We start from the raw sequence: 7,813 nt of genomic DNA, 5'->3' as shown, positions 1-7,813 counted from the left end.
ACGAACCAAACTTGCCACTCTTCCGAAGAAGAGCAAGCTTCTATACAGTGCTCGGAAACACCCTATACAGGCGAGGACACTCACAACCATTGCTCAGGTGCATCAGCAACGAGGAAGCCGCGGAAGTTATGGCTGAAACGCATGAAGGAGTCTGTGGCAACCATATCGGCGGCCGAGCATTAGCAGCAAAGATTCTGCGAACAGGATATTATTGGCCGACGATAAAACGGGACTGCATCAATAAAGTAAAAGCATGCGATAATTGTCAAAAGCACGCCACCCTCTCAGAGACCCCGGCCGAGGAGCTCCATACCATAGAGGTAAGCTGGCCTTTCGATAGGTGGGGATTGGATATCCTCGGACCCTTTCCGAAAGCGCCAGGCCAGGTAAAGTTCCTCTTAGTGTCAATTGATTATTTCTCTAAGTGGATAGAAGCACAACCACTAGCGCACATAACATCAGAAAAGTGTGATCTTTTCTATGGAAAAATATCATATGCAGATTCGGTATCCCAAGAGAAATAATCTCGAATAACGGAAGACAATTTACAGACCATAAGCTCACCACCTTTCTGACAAATTTTAACATCAAACATCACTTCAGCTCAGTAGAGCACCCGCAGACTAACGGACAAGTTGAATCAGCTAACAGAATTATCTTGCAGGGATTAAAGAAAAAGCTCGGCGAAGCTAAAGGGGAGTGGGCCGACCTCATTCCAGAAATTCTATAGAGTTACAACACTAGCATTCAATCTGCCACAGGGGAAACTCCCTTCAAATTGGTATATGGCGCAGAAGCGCTCATTCCAGTAGAGGTCAGCGTCCCAACGTTAAGGACCGAGCTCTATAATCAACCAAACAATCAACAAGCTCGGACAGCCGAACTGGACCTCGTGGAAGAAGACAGAGACATCTCCGCCATAAAGCAGCGAGCCAGAAAATGATACCTAGAGCAAAGACACCACAAAAGAGTAGTTCACAGGTCCTTCAACAATGGAGACCTTGTACTCAGACGAACAGAAGATGCACGAAAACCACCAGCACATGGCAAATTAGCGGCAAATTGGGAAGGTCCTTTCCGAGTTCTTCAAAACCTCGGAAAGGGGGCTTACAAATTAGAAACCCTTAGAGGAGAGCAACTTCCAGGAACATGGAACGTATCCTCTCTAAGGAAATATCAGTCATAACATAGCCTGTAAAAATAGCGAATGATGGTACTCTTTTTCCCCTCCGAAGGTTTTTTCCCAAAACACATGGGTTTTACTCGGGGAGGGTTTTAACGAGGCCGGACGCAACAAATCATTGTACCCATACAACTCACTGTGCAATCATAACAGTTCTCGTCCTGACAGTTATCATACATTCCAATTAATAAACACTCCGAATTATACGAGCATTATCCTCGGAACCCTAACATCATGAGCCGAGCATATCCCTTGAAAAACTTCCACCATAAAAATAAGTCAAAGTTTTTTCCAATAAAAACACTAATCCGAGCTTCATACTCGGAAAATAACATACGAATGCCGAACACCCTACTCGGAGAAGTACAAACAAACACTATCATCAAGTCACTCAAAACAAATCTCAAAGCGCTTCTATTCACAAATGCTACGTCAGAGAGCCTACTCTTATTGTCAAACAAATTCACTTAAATAGAGAACGGCTTCGGCCGTCTTCAATACATATATACGATTGTTTCCAACAGATAATCATAAATTTCTCCAAAATATCAACTTTTACAAAATAAAGTCATTCTTAAGCCGAGCCATATGCTCGGAAGCCAAAGTATCACAACCAATAACAAAGACCGGAGTTATCCAAAAAGACATAACAAGAAAGTTCTAAAAAGCTACAAACACTACATATGATGCTTATCCAACTAAGAGCCTACTCGATCTTGTCACCAATGCTGGATCCTTCGCCCTCATTGACAGCGACAGCTTCATCATCAACAAGCTGCCCACTCACAACCACCTTGGTCGCATCAAGCTTTTCCACATCCGATTCAGGAAACAGAACCCGCACTTGAGAAACGGCACGCTCAAATCCTTGTGCAAAAGCCTCATAGACTTCGGTCTGCAACTCCTTGACCCTTGACCCCAAGGAAACATTTTCAGCCTTAGTAGTCTTCACCTCCTCTGTAGATGAAAGCCGAAGACGTTTCTCCTCGGCCAACTCAGAAGACAGCTCTGTAATGGTCTTCTCCTTCTCCTCCAGAGCCATGGATAACTTGACAGCATCTACAGCAGCTTTACTCTCCCTCTCCAGAGCAAGTTCCTGAGCCCGCCCAACAGCAACAATACGAGCCCCAATTACCTGGAACACAAGCAGAAGGGTCAAAACAACGTAAAACACAGACAAAAATCATAAACACAAGCAAAAACCCACCTGAAGAAAACGGCTTATACCAACATGACCAACACTGTCAATCATCTTCAAATCATCAGGAAAACAACAGAGCTCGTCAGCCATAACAGAAAAAGGATATAATTTAGCCCAGAGAGACCGGGCGTGAACATCTTCCACATAACCATGTAGCTTTTTTTGGGATTCATAGGCTGACTCCACTCTCTGCAATTCTTGAGACGACTCCCCTTTTTCCAAAAAAGTTTCAGTAACCTTTTCCTTTACATAACCTCTCTTCCGCTTCGGTTTGGAGGTCCCCTCAGGCTGATATGCAGGATCCTTCTCAGCATTGGTTGCCGAACTTTCCTTCTCCACCCTTTTTCGTTGACTAAAAAATAACTTCAGTCCAGCAGTAGTAATGGTAGGAGCCTTGTCACCTACACATAACAGAGGAAATATGAAAATAAACCAAATACAATACAATACCAAAACAGCTAAAATCCGCATTACCTAGATAGCTCAGAACAGCTGGCCTATCGACATCCCACTTCAACAACTCGGACACAAACAACAAACCTTTCGGACCCAATTTCTCAAACAAAAATTCCATTAAAATTTGATCATCAACCGACCTATCATCCACATCCAAGACTTGCATAGGCTCCGAACACCATGACAAAGGAAGTTTCTCAACAAGATGCTCATTCAAATAGAAGGGGAACTCCTCCGGAACGCTCCTAACCTTAACGAACATGGTTTTGAAATCTTTAAAGGAAGATTTATAAAGACCGAAGATGGCACGACGAGGATAACTATTTAAGTTAATCCACAACCCACGACCAACCCCTTAGCTTGAAACAATGAGAAGAATAGCCTAAGAGACGGAGGACATTCCAGAAACTCCATCAAAATCTCGAACGCCCTAACGAACCCCCATGAATTAGGATGAAGCTGACTCGGGGCACAATTTAACCAGTATAAAACGCCACATTCAAACTCAGTGAAGGGAAGTCTAACTCCTAGTTCGGTAAACAAGCAACTATACATATAGAAAAATGCCCAGTCACTACGACAATGGAAGACACGGTCATCAGAATCACAAGGCAGTATCTCTATCTTAATTTTACTACCACTTCTAACCCAAATGTTAGAACCCAAAATTTCAACAGACTCCCCATCACTAAACTGAGAAGCATAACCCCTAACCTTAGTGTCAACCCAACCATAGAGATCATCCCCAACAGCATCAGCCATTTTTTCTTCCATGCAAAAATGAGAAAGGAAGAAGGAACGAAAATGCAAATCAGCACTCACCTTTTTTGCTCATTCTCTCCGAATCGCAGAATCCCCAAAAAAGAAAAAGAAACAATGAGAAATCAAAAGGCAAACAGGCTTTTTACAAAAGAGGGAGTTACATATGAAGCGTTACCTTCCAATCTGAGCCACTCAAATACCCACGATCAAAAACCACACCAATCACACGGCCAGGGGCGCCTTGGAAAACGCAGCACTAATCACATCAGTCACTCATTAAAAGCGCGAAAGACGAAGCAAGCATTTAATGCTGAAAACGTTTTCAAATTCACCTGATGAACTAAGACGAGCTTGGGGGCTGAGGGGCATGGACGTACAACCAAAATCCTTGACCGAGGAATAAGACACTACCGAGAAAAAAGCTCGCCTCTATTCTGTCCAAACCAAGGCAAGCTTGGGGGCTGTGATACGTCACCCTTATCCTCGGTCAACCGCAAAGCTCGGCACGCAAATATCTGAGGCTGGCATCACATCAAACAAACTCGAAACAAGAGCAGGTAAGCTCGGCCTCACCTGTTCGAATAAAAAGACACGTGCATCATAAAGCTCGGCCCCGTACCAGCCGCCCAGAATACTCGGCACGTGAGCAGATAAGCTCGGCTTCGCCCATCCGAAGAAATAGGAAACGTGCTCAACAAAACAGAAGATCATAACCAACCTACAAACTAGGACTTATCCACTAACGGGTAGAAACCAACTCCTATAAAACCTGGCTAATATGCTCGGATAGGTCTCAGGTTCTATCACTCTCGTTCTTCTACTCTTTACTTAATACTCACTCACTGAAAATCATCACTGACTTGAGCGTCGGAGTATCTTGTGCAGGTATTCCAGCCGCGGTGTTTGACTTCCGGCCGACGTAAAGCTCTTCCTCTTTAGTGTCAACTCACTCGGAAGCACTTAAGCTCGGCCTCCCTAGTGTTCGGACGAACCACATAGCAAACATTATTATTATTCTCAATTGCTAATTTCCACAATATATACTTTTTTTTACATATATTATTTATTATATATATGATACATATAAGTTTATATATATCTTGTGTGGTTGATTGATTCTAATAATCAATGATTGTAATAATCACCTTCTGAAGCTTCCACCAGGATTTGAAGGAGTCTAGAGAGTTCAGGGTTTTCAACTTCATTAGGAAGTTTAATTAGCAAAATAAGCACGGCACCACTAAGTGCACCAAGAATTGGAGCTGTCAAATAAACTTAAATTGCTTTGTAATTGTTTGCTGTAATTGCTGAACCTAATGTTCTTGCTGGGTTCATTCATCCCCTTGATGCTGGCCTGTAAATTAATAATATCATTATAATAATTAATTTATGTTTAACTATTTAGGCAATGAAATTCTTTTACATTTAATTTTGTGTGTATAGATATCGTATTTTTTTAGAAATTAGATTTTCATCAATCTTAATTACTATGCATAACTTTTTTTTATATATAATAAATACTATTTTGACATAAACATTTTCTTAACAATCAACAGGTATTATTTTTTAAGAGAATTATATATATCAAGATTTAAAAAGAATAATTAAATAATATCACCTTATTAATTAGTTTAAGAAAACAATGCATGCAACTATAATAACCATAAGTATTTAGTATTTTTCTTAGTCTATCTTTTTATTTATTTATTTATTTATATTCAGACATTTGTGCAATTATTTGTGATTATAAATTGGTCTATCTTGTAAATACTATCTGAATCAACATTTTGATTTTTTTCATTAAGATATATTTAGATATAAATTTTAGCTTACTTTTAAAACAACTAAAATAGTTATTCACTTATTTGGTCAACTTTATTATCTAAATACAACAACAATTATAACATTAAAAAGAAGGTTTTTTTTAAATAAATAATTTAATTATTTTAATTATCAAAAAATAATTGGTAGTGTGTTTACCAATTTACATCGCATTAGTGTAAACGAAATAAGTTTGCACGTATCTCGTTTACGGTGTAAATGAGATAAGACAGTGTAAACAAGATATGAATAATTTTAATAATTTTAAATAATAAAAAAGATAAATAGTCTATTTTAAATAATAAAAAAGATGAAGTGTCCATTTAAAATAATACAACGTTTTGTTGTTTAAAAAAAAAGGTAAAAAACTTAAAATATTACCCATCCGTAAAACGCATAAAACGCAGGATGCGTTTGAACCAAAAGAAAATAAAAAAAAATTAAAAAAGCGAAAACAATAAAATGGAAGTTGCCTTTTATTATTTTGATGAACAAAAAAAATAAAAAAAACTATTGAAAATAGTAAAACGCAAGTTATAATTTATACTGATACCATAGTAGTGAAATTTTTGTTTATCTGCCTATTTCGTTGCACCACATCATTATTATTTGGGAAAAGGGCCTGATTTTTTAAATTTTTGATAAATACATCTCTGAACAAAATTTAAATATAAAAAAGTCATTGATTTTAATAAATGGAGGACAATTTAATTCTTCCGTCTGAAACGGTGTCCATGTGTTCGTTACGGTGCCACGCTGGAAGGAGAATAAAATTCGAAGGACAAATAAGTCCTTGACGTTATTTTACAAATAAAGTTCGAAAGACAAATAGGTCCTTGAGAATTTAGTTCATTATGCTTCTATATGTATCATATATTACTATCTAATTTAATAATCAAACGTGTCACATGACAATCTTATTAAAATTGAGAGAAAATATATATTTTTTTAAATTAATAAATTTTCTTCCTAAATTCTCTCATCTACCTCTCTCCATTTTTCTATTTCTCTCTACTATTTTTACTTTATATATAATTTATATTTTATATTAGTAATTTGACAAATCAAAATATGTCATCCGATCGATAGTAACTAAAAATAATAACTAAAAATCTTATTATTTAATTTTTTATCTACAGATATCTTGGTCTTCTTAGTCAGATACTTTTGTCAATTTACAACTTTTTTGTAAAAATAGTTTAATTTTATAAATCTTTTGTGCCATGCATAATTTATACTGTCAGAATAAAGTGAACTATAATTTTAAAAAAATTTTATTCCCGTAATGTTATTACGGATAAAAATACTAGTTTTAATATAATACACATTTGCATTAATGCTAACTTAATACATGAATGATGCACAAGTAAACTAATGCTAACTTGATGCATAAATGAACTAATGCTAACTAATGCCACTGGTATGATGAAAATTAAACTAATACAATTTAACAAATTCATATATACAAATTAAATAAGCTAATAAATTTTTTTTATTAAAATTAATATGATTTAGAGGGAACAAAGAATAGAAGATAGTACTTTAATTTAGTGGTTCAAATGTTACTGAATTGAAGTACTATCCTCTATTCTTATAATTGATAGAGTTCTACTATTCTATAACTATCATATAAGTAGTATTCAAAAAGTTCATAATTTAAAAGATCTCTTTCTTTGACAATATCATTTCACATAAATTCTTGATTGTTCGTCTCCAGACCCAGTTAGAATCCATATATCTGCATAAAAATTTTACAATTAGGATATGAAAGTTTAGCCAAATTAAGATCCACACTCATTATACAATTTTTATTCAAGTTTATTCAAAAAATATATTCTCTAATTATTATTATTATTATTATTATTATTATTGTTGTTGTTGTTAATAATGGGAACCATATATATTGAGACATGAAAATTATATAGCCCCCTATAAAGAATTTATTCAAGTCCATCTTGAAGAACAAATTTACTTGCTTTGGTATAACCATAATACGGTCCATACCCCAACATGCATGTATGTGCTACGAATTACCACAAAAATATACAACAATTTTCAGAATTTATTTCAATTTCTATATTCTAATTAAGAATTAGTTATTAATTGAATTGACATTTGGAAACTCTAGATATCCACTATATATCAACAATAATAATTAATAATCTTCTCTTCGAGACAGAAGTTTTCCTAAAAGAATTAATTAATCTGTCTATGCAATTGTTCTTGTACACAAGGACAATAATGTATGATCAAGCTTATTGTTGTTCATTCCTACCTCCTAGCTAGTGAGTCATGCATGCATGCCCTTATTATTATGATTAAAAATAACCAAAAAAAAAAATCCTTCTCTCTTTCTTTTGCTATCTTTAATTTATTTTTTTCTCCTCTAT

At 35.9% G+C, this 7,813-nt stretch overlaps 1 pseudogene; it reads right to left on the bottom strand.

Annotated features, from left to right (window-relative positions):
* LOC110269358 overlaps window positions 4,728–7,813 on the bottom strand; it is a 20,676-nt pseudogene continuing 17,590 nt past the window's right edge.

The sequence above is a fragment of the Arachis ipaensis genome, chromosome B03 (genome assembly GCF_000816755.2).
Source record: "Arachis ipaensis cultivar K30076 chromosome B03, Araip1.1, whole genome shotgun sequence".
NCBI classification, from domain to species: domain Eukaryota; kingdom Viridiplantae; phylum Streptophyta; class Magnoliopsida; order Fabales; family Fabaceae; genus Arachis; species Arachis ipaensis.
The sequence above is the reverse complement of the archived record's forward strand: the minus strand, read 5'-3'. Positions and strand labels throughout refer to the sequence as shown.